At 34.9% G+C, this 18,803-nt stretch overlaps 1 protein-coding gene and 1 non-coding gene across 2 annotated transcripts in view; both read left to right on the top strand.

Annotated features, from left to right (window-relative positions):
- Positions 1–511: 511 nt before the first annotated feature.
- On the top strand, positions 512–584 carry trnaf-gaa (transfer RNA phenylalanine (anticodon GAA)). Its single transcript has one exon. It is a non-coding gene; the product is annotated as a tRNA-Phe (tRNA).
- Positions 585–838: 254 nt separating this feature from the next.
- Positions 839–18,803, top strand: part of ip6k2b (inositol hexakisphosphate kinase 2b) — a 47,389-nt gene continuing 29,424 nt past the window's right edge. The window contains exons 1-3 of the mRNA XM_058779474.1: positions 839–947; positions 5,289–5,335; positions 16,562–16,737. The gene's annotated coding sequence lies outside the window, so the exon portion shown is untranslated. The remainder of the gene's footprint in view (positions 948–5,288; positions 5,336–16,561; positions 16,738–18,803) is intronic.

Genomic DNA, 18,803 nt, shown 5'->3' with positions numbered 1-18,803 from the left:
GTGTGGGTGGAATAACTAGCAGAAGGATAAATCCCATGTTGACTGAATCAGGCAACAAGCACACATTCCCATGTGTGTGTTGCTCATAGATTCACTACGTAAACGTTATGACCTCTTAGTTTCGTATCGTTTATTCATTTATTTATTCTTTCTCTTGGTTTTCCTTGTTCATATGGCCTTATTTTATTATATTAACCCTTGCAAAAATGCTTGTACTTTTCCTGTGCGAATACATTAATACCAAAAGAAGCTAAATAACATCCAACCATATTTCAATCAATCGTTTTCTTCAATCATCACCCTTCAGTCATAATCAGGTGTTTTGCTGTACTAAAGCAAATATAAATTACGAGTTGACTAGTTCTATCAAACAAATCACGTAAAATACTGCATGTAAATATTGTGTACTTAATATACTTAATACTTTGAACTCTAACATAATCACAATGTATCAATACATGACTTTAACCAAAGACCCTAAATACAAACGCATACAACCGTTACATCACAAGCCGAAATAGCTCAGTTGGGAGAGCGTTAGACTGAAGATCTAAAGGTCCCTGGTTCGATCCCGGGTTTCGGCAAATCTTTTTCCTCACCTCAGAGTGCTGAGAAGTAAACTTTTTACGTCAACAGGCATAAGCTATGTAAAAAAAAAAGTAAGAAGAAAAGTGGTATGCAGAGGCAAAGCCAATAAAACTACTACTACTCCGAGTGCTGTATATTGGTCTTCCACTCTCCGGTTATGTATGGAGTACATGGTCTGACGATATCGCTCTATGTTTTAGTTCATTTAATCGCCCCTGCGGTTTTGCTGTAATTGCGGCAGAGGGCGATGTTGTTCAACAATTCAGTAGTCTTACCTCGTGGAAAACGCGAGAGAGGCCATTGAAACATGTGCTGACCATAAAAGCATAGAAGTTGCTGGACTGCAGAATGACATGACGGTACAGTACCTATACTGTATATATACAGCTCAACTGACTGCAGACCTCTTTGTGCCTCACAATATGCTACTGCTGCTTGGCCTAAATGTTTGGTCTGTTACATAGGCTACCATAACATAACAGGATAAACGTTCCAGCGTTTTTTCTAAAGTTGGCTGGATCTTAAACATTGCTCAGTCGAAGTCTATTTTTTGACATTTCATGTTTTCAGCACAAATGTCTACTCTTCTGGGTATATGTATTTGTTTATTTATGTATTGTATTGAAATATTTCTTGATAAAATATCGTAAATGCAATATAATATCTCAATTGTTTTTCTCCTATGTTTAAAACCTCTACGCTTAATATTTATAAGAAGTTAAAGGAATAGTTCACCCAAAAATGAAAATTTGCTTATAATTTACTCACCCTCAGGCCATCTACCAAGATGTAGATGAATTTCTTTATTCGTCAGCACAGATTTTGAAAAAAAAAAAAATACATTACTTTCTCACCAATGGATCCACTGCAGTGAATGGGTGCCATCAGAATGAGAGTCCAAACAGCTGATAAAATAATCCACAAGTAACCCACACAACTCCAGTCCATCAATTAAGGTCACTTGAAGCAAAAAGCTGTAAGAAACAAGTCCATCATTAATGTGTTTTAAATTGAAAACATTGCTTATACCAAAAAACAAAATGTAATGCTAAATTTCTCCAGATATGTTCTGATAAAGAAACAAACTCTTCTTTATCTTGGATGGCCTGAGGGTGAGTAAATTGTAAGCAAAGTTTTAAAATTTAATTATGTTCTTATTTTCTTCTGTATTTATTATTACTTGCAGGGATGTGTTGTCTTTGATGTTATTGTGATATGCTTGTGATGATGTATAGTCATAAATCAGTTGAGATTAATTATTAAATTGGTTCAATTCCGTGGAATGCATTATTCTAGTTGATAAGAATTGTAACCTCTACAAGAAAGATTTCAGATCCAATATGTGGACTTTCACTTTTAATAGAATTGACCCACCTGTGCGACACGTGCAAACATGTCTTTAGAGTCCAATGATTCACATTTAGCACACACACACAAATTCACAGAAACCCATTTTGGAAGCTGGTATTACGTAACTAAAGACCGGTCAGTCAAATCCCAAAGCTACTGCTTCATCTCCACAGAGTCTCTCTCGCACACAGAAACATCTTCTGTTGTTCATGTTAAATCGATCATTACGTTCTTGTCAGTCAAGCTCTCGTATTTGGCATTCTGTACTGTATGTCTTTGCGGCTGCTTATTGAAGCTGCTCCCTAATTTATTTTTACTCATAATCTCCAGAAGTCACTGAACCCGATGAACCATTAATTTGACACGTGAGACCGGTATATGTTCTCTAATGTTCCAACTTGTAGATATGGCATCGGGTGTCTGCATTTTTATTTTGGTTGTTAGGAGAGTGCAGGACACAATTAATTGAGAAATATTGTAAGTTATTACTCAGTTTGGACAGTATGTTCCAGAAGAACTGGCTGCATCATAAAATGTCTCCAGTTTCATTGTCCAGTCCCCCACTGAGTTCTCATTAAAAGCTTTATGGTTCTTTATGACCCTTGGATATCTTGCAGTGGCATAAACATAGTTGTAATGTAGTATCAGTGCCAGGCAGATAGTTCTGACATACATGGAGCTGTTAGTCACCCTTGTTTTTATGGTGTAAGGCATTGTGGGATGTTCTCATCCAGGAAGAGAGTATTTTTAGTCCATTTATGTTGATATGATTAGCTCTGTCTGTGTTGGTAAAGCGTTGAAACTTACACCACATCGCTTGAATAAACATTCATTATAACCTGCTCAACTCAGCAGTCAATGTGTGGAATACTACTTGTTATATAGCTATTTTAGTATTATATATGTACATATGTACTATGTACTGTAGTAGTATTTATTAATATTTTAAATGAGCTTTTATTTATTTAAGTTTTTTTTTAAAATTTTTAACCCTCTGGTTGTGTTTGGACTCCTGTCACACTTGTGGTGTTCCCGGTCAAAAATGACCGGACTCCAAACAACTGCTTATAAATCTGTCATTATGCTATATTATCACTAAATGTTGGATTCATTCTTTTTGTCAACTTGTTTTCTTTCATTTAGGACTGGTTTTGTGTTTATATTTGCATCTGATTAATCGTAACCCTCATTTATCTGAGAGTAGGTACCTCGTTTTTTGAGTGAAAAAAATCATTTTTTATGAATAATTTTCACAATATGAGATAAAAAAAATTATGAAAATTAGCACTGTTTATCACACTAGTGTGCTTTAATGTTTAATTAGGAAGTTTGCTTTTAAATGCTTTTACTTTGTACAAAATTGCAAAAAGTCACACTTGTGGTGTTCCCGGTCAAAAATGACCGGACTCCAAACAATTGCTTATAAATCTCTCATTTTGCTATATTATCACCAAATATTGGATTCTTTCTTTTTGTCAGCTTGTTTTCTTACATTTAGGACTGGTTTTGTGTTTCTATTTGCATCTGATTAATCGTAACCCTCATTTATCCGAAAATAGGCACCTCATTTTTTGAGTGAAAAAAGTTGTGTAAACATCCCTTAAAAACGTTTTTAAGGTAGAAGAACCATTTTCATTCCCCAAAGAACCTTCTGGTTTTCAATGAAAAGTTCTTTCACATCCATGCATACAAACTATTGTATTACACTTATTTCATTCTACCCTGAACTGCATGCAAACTGCCTTGTCTTTGGCCTGCATTGACTTCAAAATAATCTTTTTTCCATCCTTCGACCAGAACGTTACATCAACTTCAGCTGGTCCCTCATAATCAGAAGATTGCTCCTCTTCAGTAGTTGCAAGGTTTTCAGCTTGTTCAGTGATGTTTTCCTCTTCCAATATATCTTTCAATGCATGTAATGCTGTAAGATTCATCTTCAGTTGTCCCTTCCTCGTGTGAATGACGAGCAAGGCACTGTGAGGCATTTGTATGCTCTAGCGTTTATTTGTAAACTTTCGTCTACTCTGTGAGAACACGAAAGCCTCAAAACCTATTGTCACAATGTTTTGTCTAGAATATGTGGTGTAAGAAAAGATTCTTTTGAAGTCAATGCAGGCTAAAGACAAGGCAGTTTGAATGTGTGTGTGTGAGAGAGAGAGAGAGAGAGTTATAATATCAGATTCATAAAAACATATTGCATGCAGTTCAGGGTGAAACAGGTGTAATACAATAGATCGTATGCATAGGTGTGTGTGTGTGTGATAGCGTGAGTATACATGCATCCACACACGCACAGGTCCAAGGCCTTTACGTTTGCAAGCACAACATGCTCCTGAACACTAGTTGTTTCTCTTACTTTCATTCTTCCCCATCCACTTTCAATGGCTGGCCGTTTTTGACAAGTGTGACTTTGTGCAATTTGAAAAAAGATGAAAGAAAACAAGTTGACAAAGATTGAATCCAATATTTGGTGATAATATAGCATAATGACAGATTTATAAGCAATTGTTTGGAGGGGAACACCACAAGTGTGACTTTTTGCAATTTTGTGCAAAATAAAGCATTTAAAAGCAAACTTCCTAATTAAACATTATAGCTCACTAGTGTGAGAAACAGTGCAAACTTTCATAATTTTTTATCTCATATTGTGAAAATTATTCATAAAATATGCTTTCTTCATTGAAAAAATGAGGTGCCTACTTTCGGATAAATGAGGCCTACGATTAATCAGATGCAAATAGAAACACAAAACCAGTCCTAAATGAAAGAAAAGAAGTTGACAAAAAGAATGAATCCAACATTGACATTTAGCTTTAATTTATTTTTATTTCAGTTTTAGTTTTAGGAATTTTAGAACCAACTCAGTTGCAAAGGCAACATTTCCCATTTTTAATTCTTAAATTTTTCCAATATCTAGTATTAGTTTTATTTAACAGCAACAACACTGTATTCATTTCTGTATTTGTGAAATTTTATGTTGTGTGGGTAATACAAGTTCCCCCACACACAAAATAAATAACAACACTGTCTAGTTACTTTCTTCCAAGTCAGCCCAGGTCTTGAATTATTAAGCCATCAATGTAGATAATAAAGTGTTTTGCAGTCTTATACTGTATGTTGTCTGACTCCCTTTCCTGTATTGCTCTGTTTTTGTTATTGTCAGTGGAGTTATTGTCATAAAGCAAACAAAAATGCACCTCAGTATGAGGTTCATTTATGGTGCTTTATATATAAGGATATGCCACTGTTTTCATATCATTCTTGTCTTATCTTGTATGTTTTTATGCTACTAAACTAATTACAGCACAATATTAATCTCAATAAGGAAAATATTTCTCTTCCTTCAACAGAAATGCTGTACGCTTCCACCTGCTTTATTGGACTCCAGCAGTAATCTGTGAGTGTGTTTACTTGTTCTTAAATAAATAGAAAAAACCCCAGCATCATTAAATTGTTAATTATAACTGAAACAGCACCCCACCCATCTTACATTTTAGCCTTCCTTGATCTTGTTTTTTTTTCCTGGTTTAAAAATTACAGGAAGTTTCTGTTTATTGTTTTAAATGAACAACAATATTTAGGCATCAAAGAGTGAAGAGGGAGTTGGAAATAGGTTAAAGGTCAAGATTATTCCCCCTTTCCCTGTAGCCTGAGTGTGTTTTTATAGGTTAGAGTACATAAATGTGGCCACGGGCTGGAAAACTATGGTTAGAAATTGCAACTATGGTTTGTAATTGCAAAAAAAATTGCCTCATCACCATTACAGAGATTTAAAAAAAAAAAAAAAAAAATCATTTTGCTAGCTTTTTTATTTTTTTATATTTACTACTAGTTCCCTGGCTTACATCTGATCTGTTTTTCAGTAGCCAGTGGTGTCATTTAAAAAGTAGAGAGTCCTTACAAATCAAAATTTAGTTGACTAGCCAGACATGTTTTGCTGGATGGACAGCATGACAGAGATGCGCTCAGACAGGACGCACATAATAACACGTGAGAAAGATGCTGACGGGACTACGAGACAGATAAAGACTCTCCTTTAGTCTTGCAGAAGTATCTTCTAATGACAGTTCTGTCTAGTCTTGCAGTGTTTGGAATTCCTTATATGTAAATCGTATGAAGACATGGGTTCATGTTTTATCCCAAAATCAAAAGAAATATATGGAATAATGTTTTGCTTAAATTAAGTAATTACACTTTTTTTTTTCTGCATTGTGCCATCATTTTCATAACAAAAATAAATAAATTAGCAGAAAATGTACTTATTCTCGGGCCATCTAAGATGAGATTTCAAAAATTTAGCATCAAATTACATTACTTTCTCTGCAGTAATGTCCAAAAAGCTGAATGTTTATGAAAAACAAGTCCACCATTAAGGCATTTTTAACTTCAAACTATTATAACTGTAAATGAAAATCATTCTGTGCATCTACAATAATGACTTATTGTCTTAATTAATGCAAAGTTAAATTATTTATTTTATTTGGGGGTTTCTTTACCATTTTGTTCCACTTGCAGTGATATATAAAGTTAGTGGTCTGTCCTTGTGTGTATCAGTGTGATTTAATGCACATCAAGGTCACCTGTCACCCTGCTGTTTTTGTATTTTGTGTGTGAGCATGTGCAGGTCCTCTTTTATTTGATGTCCTGTCTGAAGTATAATGGCTTCACTGGCAGTGATCCAGACTGGCTGCAGGGGCCATCTGTCTTAACATGCTCTACATACAACCAAACAAATGTTTGCAGCATTGATAGCTCACCTAAGAATAGCAGGATTTGGCACTTTACCATAGCAACTGCCATAGCTGTGTTCATGTTCAATCTGGTTCATGTTAGGCTATACCTTTGTGACTTTAGATGTTGTCTTTGCATAGACACAGCCTCAGGAAGTGCAGATTAACAGAAGGAATAGTGTTTGTGATCATCACTCATCCTGTTCTTCCGTTCCAGCTCTTTCTCTCTGTGTCTGCTTGCCTTTCAAGGAATACTGAGATGTAGCTCACACGTGTTTGGCACGGAGAGGCCAACTCTTTCAGCTATGTGCACGAGTAAAGCTCTGCTGGAACTTAAAGTAAATCAATCTCACAGTAATATATATATATATATATATATATATATATATATATATATATATATATATATATATATATATATATATATATATATATACACACACACACACAAAATAAAATAAATTTTTATTCAAAACTTATTTATACAAAAATAGACAATGTCAGTTTAATGGGGTGGCCATGAAAACATTTAAGGAATACTTTTTTTTCCAGAAATTCAAACAAACAAAAAAATTATATTCTCACCCACATTGTTCAAACTTCCATCAGAAAGTGTGAAATATAGCATACATGTGGCATGCATTACTGTCAAGGTGCTTTCATGTTATTTTTGGACAGCCATTATTCTCCATTAAATGGAAGAAAGCAGCTCAGATATTCTTAAAAACCTTTTTATGTTTCACATACGAAAGAGAATGAGCTTAAGGTAACATAAGTTGAGATGAGTAAATGACTGAAATTTTATTTTCAGTGAACTATCATTTTAAAGGTGAAGTGTGCAATTTCTGTGTCACTAGCAGTGTTGGGCACGTTACTTTAAAAAAGTAATTAGTTATAGTTACTAGTTACTTCTCACAAATAGTAACTGAGTTACATCATTATAAAAGTAACTAATTACCAGGGAAAGTAACTATTGCATTACTTTTTTTTTTTTTTTTTTAAATAAAAATTCAAATATGTCAAATAACTTGTGTGCCCCCGATATTAAATGAATGAAATGGACACTAAATAGAATACATTTTTATTATAAAACATTGTACACTAATCTATTTTAATATTCCTGTAGGACAATGTGAGAGACACCTATCAAATTCAATATATTATTGTAAATATTATCAAGCAATTATATATATATATATATATAAAAGCTTATGTTTGTAAAACGGTACAGTTTTTTTTTTTTTATCTGACACCTTAGCATCAGTCAGTTAAGCATTATAATATGATATTATGATAATTTAGCATTATATGATGATAGAACTTTAGTAATTAGAATAAAATTATTAGATAAAAGCTGAAGAATTCCAAAAGGAACTCCGTTATTTTGACAGGAAAATACAACAAAGAATATCGTTTACATGTAGCGCGTCAATTCTGCATGTTATGAAAGATGTTATGAAATCTCGCTCTGTATCTTTCTTTGCGCGTGTGAAAAAAGCGACGGCGAGCCGTGCGCCTACTAGAGTTTACGGTACGTCAAATACAGCTACACTGTGCGTCCATTCAGAGAAACTGAAAAATTAAATGATAATAATATTATGATAAATTGTAGTAACGCCGCATTTTATTGTCAGTAACGGTAACGGGGGAAACAGTAATTCGTTTGATTACTCGTTACTGAAAAAATAACGCCGTTAGTAACGCCGTTTATTTATAACGCCGTTTATCCCATCACTGGTCACTAGTGACACCAAACAAATTGATGGTTTTCAGACAGGTTCCTGAATGCTGCATCCATCTTCCATTGATCGGCTAAACAGATCAGTGAATGCCTTACATATAGTTTTCTAGGCATTTTAAAATGCGTTTCAGGAAAGCGTCATTAAAAATATGCCTTTACCATTACCTTTACCAATGTTTAAGGTATAGTTCACCCAAAAATAAAAATTACTCCATAATGTACTCACCCTCAAGCCATCATAGGTCTATATGACTTTTTTTTCTTTCAGACAAATACAGTCAGAGTTATATTTAAAAAAAAATATCCTGGCTCTTCCAAGCTTTATAATGGTAGTGAATGGGTTTTAAATTTTGAAGCCCAACAAACTGCATCCATTCTCCATAAAAGGTACTGTTCTTGGGGGTTAATAAAGGCCTTGTGAAGTGAATCGATGCATTTGTGTAAGAAAACTATAACCATAATCTCTAGGGTTGCAACGGATCGTAGATGATCCATGATCCGTACGGACCAGTCCCCACAGTTCGGCATGCATGTGATTCGCAGATTAACTGTTAAGTTTAACCATCATTGAGTGAAAGTTTATCATTTACACATTCAAGCAATTTCAGACCATTCAGTGCTCAGCCGCTGCTGCACACACTGAAGCACTCACACGCAGAGAGAGAGAGAGAGGCGCAATTCAGATACCGCGTTTCAGATAACACCTCAATGGATGGATACATACACACAAAGTTATGTTAAAATACCCGTTTTGGCAAGTATTCTGGTAAACACAGTCGGTTATGTCTTAAGTTAACGTATACAGCTGAGAAAGAAACCGGATGTGTGTCAGTATTAGGTCCGTGCATTTAGTCTTAAAGAGACAGCAGCCTATAATACCTGCTTCTGTCTGCTAATCATCTGTATTTAACTTATGCAGTAAGCATTATTGTGTTTACACTTAATTTTTACATTTCTACGCCTGAATACTACTGTTACTGTCTTTATTTATAATTTTATGTCGTAGGCTGTTCAACTATGCTTGTAATTTGTGTAATTGTTCTTGTTTTATTACTGACTTTAGTAGTTAAGCTAGTAGTTTCTGCTGGGGTATAGAAGTACTTAAAGTAAGCTTTTAGTAATGAATGGAAAGCAAACTTTTTTGCTGATCCGAAATATGATCCAATCCGTAGTATGATCCGAACCGTGAGTTTTGTGATCCGTTGCACCACTAATAATCTCTAGCTTCCGCTAACTGTCGTACACGCATTCACGAGAGAGTGGCGTTCCAGCGGATGGCGAAGGCGAACACGGTGGTGAACGCGAAAATGCAGAGGAGAGAGTAAAACAAAACACTGGTCACAAATTAGAAGTGCAAAACAAGGATTTGAAAAGAAAAATGTCAGAAGATTTCAATATAAGCCAAGAAGACACACATTTTCCTTTGCTTTAAACAAAACTTGATTCTCGCGAGACTAGCATATTCTCACCAAGCTTACGCTACTTCATTTGTTGGAGCGCCACTTACTTTAATTTTTTCTTACACAGACTCATCGATTCACTCCAGAAGACCTTTATTAACCCCCCGGAGCTGTGTAGAGCACTTTTTATGATGTACGGATGTAGTTTTTTGGGCTAAACCCCATTCATTGCCATTATAAAGCTTGGAAGAGCCAGGACATTTTTTTATATAACTCCGATTGTATTCATCTGAAAAAAGAAAGTCATATACCCCTAGAATGGCTTAAGGGTGTGTAAATCATGGGGTAATTAAAATTTTTGGGTGAACTATCCCTTTAAGGACACTTCCATGCTATAATATGTTTATACAATTGCTCCTAAATAATAGCCAAAATAGATTTGAAACACTTATTAGGAGATGAGAGAAATCCTGCTCTGTATTTAGCTTTCACTGAAGATTTCCTGAAGGCAGAAAAGCACAATTTATTGTAAGTCTGTTCACTAAGCTGCATACATAAAACCAAAGCAAGGTGGCAAAGGCTCTGCATCACTCTTTTTAATGGTGCTCTCAGGCAATAATGAGCAAACCACTGGATGCCAGGCAGGGTTGTTGACTCAACAAGAGCTGGCATAAATATTACTGCAAAAAAAAGAGGGTAGTTTCCGGTAGTTCTCACTTTGAAGACTCTTTAATCCCTTTTACTGACAGTGTTGTTGAATGAGTCAGCTATTACGGCAAAACATCCAACTAAATGACAGCCCTTTCATCCCATTAGATCCACCTTTTGAATTCAAACAAACTGTAGGCCGTAGACTAATGTCACAGCGATCACACAAGCACAGACATTACGGGAAATGCCAAACTCCGTGAAGGTTTGTTTGTACATGCTTGATGGATCATCAAGCCCTTTTCCAGTAATAAAGTAAAATATATTTCAACAAGTGTTATTATTAGTGTTCTGGTGACCTTATAGCAGTGGGTATCTTCTGAAGCTACAATCTTCTCTAGGTTTAAATTAGTAAATCTTCTATTAAAAAAGTAGTTCAGCTGCATTTCAAGCAATTAAAAATTTGCTACTATATTTCAATATTTTAATATTTAATGCAATATTAAATATTAAGTACAAACTGTCAGTTTATACACTAGTTTATGGGGTAATTTTTTTTATACAGCAAAGACACATTAAACTTGGCACAATAAAGACATTTATAATGTTAAAAAAGATTAATTTAAAAAAAATGCTGTGCTTTTAAAAAAGTATCATGTTTTCTACAGAAATATTCAGCAGCACAACTGTTTTTAACATTATGAATAATAATAATAATAATAATATTTTTTTCTTGAGCACCAAATCACAGAAATATATTACTTAAATGAATCAAGTCTTACCAACACCAAACTTTTGAATGGTAGTAGTATTCATTTATTTTGTCTTAGCAATGTTCATTTGACACACAACCTAGATATAACTAATAAAACAACAATATTTTTAATATAAGAAAAAAATATTGCTTTTAATCATGTTCATTGAAATGAACCATCTGAATGTATTGATTTGCTATAAAGAAGCAGCTAATAGATTCATACGAGGGAGGGCACAGCGCTTGTTTGATTATTAACTTTGCTCACTTGACTGCAATGTTGCGGGCACAATGCAGTATGACATTAAAATGTAGTATTCGCTTCTGCCCAGTGTAACTTAAGTCTAATAGTTTCCAATTGAACAAGTGATGAGATGATTAGTGTCTGTGTGATCTTATGGTCCCACTACTATTTTTAATATAGAAGGAATAGCGAAAATAATACAGCTAATAATAACAGGTCTCATTCTCGCTGTCTGTCACACACAACTTTGACTTGTGACTGGTGGTATTGCTGTATTCTGTTCCGTCTGGTCTTGTTGGTTATGCTCCAGTAATATTATGCTCTGGGCTGGATTTACTGTGCTTGTGTTAGAGAGAGCTACAGTAGATGATACAGATCGACTATCAGTGGTCTTAACTGACCCATGTGCGAGTTTGTCAGAAGTATTTAAATGTCTGGCTCTGCACGTGTTACAAAAACAAAGTCAAACTTGTTTGCTCATAACTCTGGACTCTGCTGGGAGTCTGAATATAGAGAGATATCTTACTGTATAAGTGTTGTTTTGCATAAACTGACACAAGCGTCTGTTAGAGGTTGTTCACATGACTTAAAATGTGGACCATATTAGACACTTCTAAAGAGGTGACTGGTGATTTAATGCAAATTTAAGATGATATCATAATGTATTTTGTTGCAAAATCAGAAGATCATCTGTTATCACTTGTCTAAACAAGTATAACATTTGAGAATATAATATAATGTATTAATAAATTAACATTTTATTGCTTTTGCCCCTTTCTGTGCAATACTTCCTATAGTGGAATTACGTAAATTATTAAGCAGACATTTATGCCAAATGTTTAATTGCAAGATTTTTTGTTTTTGATCAATTTGTACCTATGGAAGTGACGGGGATTGCAATTTAAAATTCATATTTTTATTTATTATACATATTACATATATTTTAGTGTGATGATGATTTTTTTTTTACTATTGTTCAAAAACAAAAACAGATCTGTGTCACATGTAAGAGAAAAAAATAGATTTGGTCCACCTTCAACAGTTTTGTGAACAGCCATAGAGTCTTTGGTCAATATTAGGGCTTGTGTTTCAGAGAAATGACTCTACCTTGAGAGCCACCAACATAAAGTATTTGACCTCTTATTTTTCATAGATTATGTTACTGGAATGCAACTGTTGTCATGGAGACAGTTTATTCACTACAGCAAATGGAGTATCAGGTGGTTTTCACTTTTAGCTTAGTGTAATGTGTGAAGAATGTTTGTGCGTCTGTGAGTCTGTGGAGTTTCCACAGGACGACTGCATGACAGGCTCTTTACCTGGTTAATTTTAGGTTATCTTGTGCTCTCCTACTATTCATTCATCAAGACAGCTATACAATTAACTATACAATTCAATATAATAGAAAGTCCTTGTTTGTAATATCTAAAATTTACTAGGGCAGTGATATCACTTTGAGTGACCATATCACATTTTAAGAATATTGATCCTTTGGAAATGGAGACTCATAACATCCTTAAAGCTAAATTAAATAGTGTTTCTTATGCTGCTGAAAATTTAGCTTGGCCATCACAGGAATAAATTACTTTATCAAAATTGAAAACAGTTTTCTTTTAAATTGTAATAACTTTTTTTTTTTTTTTTTTAACTAAATAAATGCAGCCTGGTTAGCAATTAAATCAAATCAGGAATCTGTGTGTGTGTATTAAGGAGAGTTTCTTATAGAGGAACATGTGATTGTACAAAAATGTAGAATGAATCATCAATATTTTTGGTGTAAAAATTGTAAACTTTTTAATGTGCAAACGTTACTTTTATGCACTAGCATAATGTAAAATGATGTGGGTGTAAAATAAGCTGCTTATTTCTGTAAGTATATTATTATCGATGATGAATCCAGACTCGGAGGACATTTATGGAGTGTGTCATCTGATCTCTCTGCACTATGAACCTATTATGTAGAGAGAGGAGACCCATTAGCTGGAGTTTCCCTGACCTAAGTGTTTGCTTTTGAGTGTGTGTTTGCCTGCAGGGTTATATAAGGGGGTTACTCTGTCTCGTGGCAGCAGAAATTGTGGCATCTCAACTCCACCGTCATGACAAATAGGCTGATGGGGATCAGCAGCTTCATTACACTCATGGCACACCACATCTCCATACGTCTTACTCGATTGCTGATGTGTGTATTTGCGTGTGCATTGGAAAATGTTGGCTGAGGATCTCATGTCTCATTTGTTTCTGATTCTCATGCAGGAATTAGAGCCATTAACCTTTGTGGAACGTCATCCCATTTCAGCTACCATTTCCAGTTCCTCCACACACACATACACTCAATTACACACACTTAGTACACACAGACGGTCTTTGGCGAGCCTTGAAAGATGCCAGACAGAATAGTGAGAACTATTAACATGTGACACGGGTCACGCAGCAACATGCACTCACCTCTGCTAGTTACACAATCTGTGTTTAGAGCTGTAATAGCTAAGACAATCGTTCTTTTTCTCACTTTTGTGTGTCCCGAGAGATGTTCTACTTCTATTAAAGAAAATGCAGGTGTCTGTGCCCCGCATTAACTGTGATGTGGGAGAGAGGGGAATTGGTGGGCCGCTGCCTAATAAGCCCCTGTGAAAACTTTTGTAATTTGTTACCACACAAGAAGTCAGTGATTGATTAATGTTGTTGTTGAGCGCTAACCACAGTAATGGGAATTTCACCATCTCACACTGCAGGGACTTCAGTATGTGTGTGTATCACAGTGCACAGATGCTATCTTTGGATTTGGACATAGGTTCTTATGACTTAGTATTAGAGATGTACTGATATTAAAGCTCGATAATAAGCCAATGCTATGACCAGTAATCAGTCGATGTTATTTAAATTTTTGTACTTTTTTTTTAAACCCTAAAAGAAAATTTGAAATTCAACAAAAATGATATTTTAAGATTAGCAAAAAAATACATTTAACAGTGTTTTTAAATTATTAGTGTTTTAATTATTAATTTTAAGTGGTTGTTACATGATGACACAAGGGAAATAAGCATGCACTATTAAATATCAAATTTACATTTACATTTAGTCATTTAGCAGACGCTTTTATCCAAAGCGACTTACAAATGAGGACAATGGAAGCAATCAAAATCAACAAAAGAGCAATGATATGCAAGTGCTATAACAAGTCTCAGTTAGCTTAATACAGTACACGTAGCAAGGTTGTTGTTTTTTAAATTATATAATGAATAAAAAGAAAACTAATAGAATAGAAAAAGAATGGAGAATGCCTTTTTTGCTTTTGTTAATTGTATAATAAAAAGAAAACCTAGATAGAATACAAAAAGATTAGAGAAGCTAGTGTTAGTTGTTTGTTTTTTTTAAGAAAACAAGCAGTTTGTAAATGGATAGTGCAAGTCTAAAAGGGGCAATTTTTTTTTTTTAAGAATAGAATTAGAATAGAGTGTGCTAGAGTTAGAGAGTCAAATAAAGATGGAAGAGATGTGTTTTTAGCCGATTCTTGAAGATGGCTAAGGACTCAGCTGCTCGGTCATTCCACCAGGAGGGAACATTTAATTTAAAAGTCTGTGAAAGTGATTTTGAGCCTCTTTGGGATGGCACAATAAATCAATGTTCACTTGCAGAACGCAAGCTTCTAGAGGGCGCATAATTCTGAAGTAATTAATTTAGGTAAAGAGGAGCAGAGCCTGTGGTGTTTTGTAGGCAAACATTAATGCCTTGAATTTTATGCGATCAGCTATAGGAAGCTAGTGCAAATTGATAAACAGAGGTGTGATGTGCATTCTTTTTGGCTCATTAAAAATTAATCTTGCTGCCGCATTCTGGATTAATCGTTAAGGTTTGATAGAACTGGCTGGAAGACCTGCCAAGAGAGCATTGCAATAGTCCAGCCTGGACAGAACAAGAGCTTGAACAAGGAGTTGTGAAGCATGTTCTGAAAGAAAGGGCCTGATTTTCTGGATGTTGAATGAAGAAAATCTGCAGGACCGGGCAGTTTTAGCAATGTGGTCTGAGAAAGTCAGCTGATCATCAATCATAACTCCAAGGTTTCTGGCTGTTTTTGAAGGAGTTACGGTTGATGTGCCTAACTGGATGGTGAATTTGTGATGAAACGAGGGGTTTGATGGAACCACAAGCAGTTCTGTCTTGGCAAGGTTGAAGGTGATGGTCCTTCATCCAGCATGAAATGTCAGTTAGACAAGGTGAGATGCGAGCAGCTATCGTAGGATCATCAGGATGGAATGAGAGGTAAAGTTGAGTGTCATCAGCGTAGCAGTGATATGAAAAGCCATGTTTCTGAATGACAGAACCTAGTGATGCCATGTAGTCAGAGAAGAGAAGTGGTCCAAGAACTGAGCCCTGAGGCACCCCAGTAGTTAGATGTTGCGACTTGGACACCTCACCTCTCCAAGATACCTTGAATGACCTTATATCATGCAATTTTTACTTTTATAACTCACAGTTGCAAATGTAAACTCACACTTGCAAAGTCAGAATTGAGAGATAAAAAGTCACAATTACTTTTTTATTTTTATTCAGTGGCAGAAACAAACTTCTATATGTCTTCGACCAGTAATTCCTGCTTGTAACATTGAAACATGACCTTTCTGTCAAGCTACTTTGAAACTGTGTTGTAAAATGTGAAATATACAAATAAACTTGAATTTAATGGACCTGAATTAAAATTAACAAATTTTAAATGTACTGAATTAGAAAATGTACAAATTGTGTTGATTATTATTTAGCAATCTAATGGCAAATCTAGGCTTAATTTTTTAGTATTCAAGAAGTTTCCTTCTCATTCTCGCTGTCTTTCATTCACAACCTTGCATATTTTGTGCCTTCTGTCCTTCTTTTGTTGTTATTCTTTCTCATTAATCTCTTGTCTTAGTGGGTCAATGCTTAGCATTATTTAACAGACCGTGATCCATACAAAAGATCACTCAATGACACACACTCTCTTAAGCATGAAGCCTGGACACACTGCCTGAGGTTTATATAGGATGGAATTGAATGTTTTGTGTGTGAAGTGTGGTGCCTTGGATTCAGCGGTGTGTTATTGTGTCCTAGAAAAATTATTTTCTTGTTTTACAGGGCTGGCCAAACATAAGGCATGAAAGAATAGCAGAGAGGAGGAATGATGTGCAGATGAAGGAGTGGAATGATTACAGGATTTAGGAAAGAATGAAAAAGCTGCAGCAGCAAGGCTGAATATCATCACACTGCCCCCCTAACTGTCATCTTTTTAACAACACAAGCATATTTTCCAGGTAAGAAAAATAGTGCAGCCGTCTGTGTGGCAGCTCACTGTAGCTCTGCTGTCGCATTGCTGTCTAAGATTCCTATTCTCCTCATTCCTGTTCCTGAAAGCCTGCAGTCTGAATCATGTCTCCACTCTCTCAGCTGAAACTGCGTCACTTCTCGTTGTTGTACAGACGTCACCGACACCAGTGGCCCCTCAAGTGCAATGACAGTCCAATCACAGCCACGCCTGCACAATTACACTGTGTAAACTGAGCAATAAACCGCCAAAACGGCAGCGTCAGCGCTGCGTGACACTACACTGCCAAACATACTTTATCATAACGTTGGCAGGAGACTGCAGAATGGTTTTCAGAATATGACTCGTCCATTTAAGGCCATTTAGAGGATGCTGACTCAACCTTGTGAAGCAGTTATTTTTTTAGGCACTTTGATAGTCTTTCAGTGTATTAGCTAAGTTTACCCAAATATGGAAAATCTGTCACCATTTTTTTTACCCTCACTCACAAACCTGTATGACCGAATGACTTCTGCAGAACACAAAAGAAGATATTGGTAAAAACTAAATTTTAATTTTGTTTGAAAACTGTATGAAAGTATTTTTCAAAATAGCTTCTTTTATGTTCCACGGAAGTTGTACATGTTTGGAACGCCATAAGGGTGAGTAAATGATGATGACAGAATTTGGATGAACTATCCTTTTAAGTAGGTTTCTGGAATTTTACCATTTGAATTGAATAGAGATACTTCACTTTAGCTCATTTTGAAAAATAAGTAAATAACTTCATTTTCTAAGACCTTATTGATACTTTTACTATGGCAAACCACAAAAACCAACATAGTTGGATGTGCTTAAATGAAAATGATGTCTGATTCACTGATAATTCATTCTTCTGACTTCCTTTTGGTTCCTTTCAAAACATCAGTCGAACCTGCTCATAAATCAGTCATAATGATTTATTCATGAATCTGTCAGAATACACTCAAAGACACTCAGCAAGGGAGAATACAACTCTGTATTACAGTATAGCAAAATGTTTGATGTTAGATATTTGCATAAATATTTTTTTAAAATATTTTATTCTATGTCTGTTATTTTAGATATATATATATATATATGTGTGTGTGTGTGTGTGTGTGTGTGCCTTGAAAAGGTTTTTGCTTCCTTCCTGTTTTTTTTTTCTTTCATTTTTTGCATATTTGTCACACTTAAAAGATTCACATCAAACTAATTTTAATATTACACAAAGATAACCCGAGTAAATACAAAATGCAGTTTTGAAATAATTTCATTTATTAAGGGAAAAAAGCTATCCAAACCTGCCTGGCCCTACGTGAAAAAGTAATTGCCCCCTAATAACTGGTTGTGCCACCCTTTGCCAAAGATCAGAGCCAGTCTGCAGATTTGAGTTGACACTTGACAGAATCCATAGACAATTGATTAACTTAACTTAAAGTGACAACCATCAGTTAATATTTAAAGTCTGTTTATGAAGTATTTACATCGACGTTCAATGTGGAAGAGCTTAAAGAGAGTATACTGAGCTTAATTGGAGCAGCAACAATTTTTAATAAATTTCATGCAATATTTATTAAAAATTAGAGGATTTTGCTAAATAAATAGTCTAGGTCATGTATTAAGTTCATACATATTTTAATATGAACATCTATTATTAACAATATCTATGAAATTATACTTTTTCTTATTGATGTCACACTGAAGCTGTGTGATTTTCATAAGTGTACCCTTTAAGCTCACCATAAAATAGGACAATTTTGTATCTAATATAATTATTTCCCACATCCAAGTTCCAGGTTACAACATGCAAAAGTCTGAACATTAATCTACTAATTTTACAATAAATAGTGAAACTTACCCAAAATAAAGGCTTAAACATCCAAAAAACACACATTTAAGGGGCTGCCCTTTTGGTGAAAGTTTTCAGACAGCTTTCAAAATGGCCACCAGACAGTGTGGACATATGGAGACCCATATCTCAGTGTGCAATGATCTGATTGACTTTAAATTATAGGAGGTATATAGTAACAAACACATCAATTGGTTAAGACATCA

Source organism: Onychostoma macrolepis, chromosome 06, assembly GCF_012432095.1.
Source record: "Onychostoma macrolepis isolate SWU-2019 chromosome 06, ASM1243209v1, whole genome shotgun sequence".
Classification (NCBI taxonomy): domain Eukaryota; kingdom Metazoa; phylum Chordata; class Actinopteri; order Cypriniformes; family Cyprinidae; genus Onychostoma; species Onychostoma macrolepis.
The sequence above is the reverse complement of the archived record's forward strand: the minus strand, read 5'-3'. Positions and strand labels throughout refer to the sequence as shown.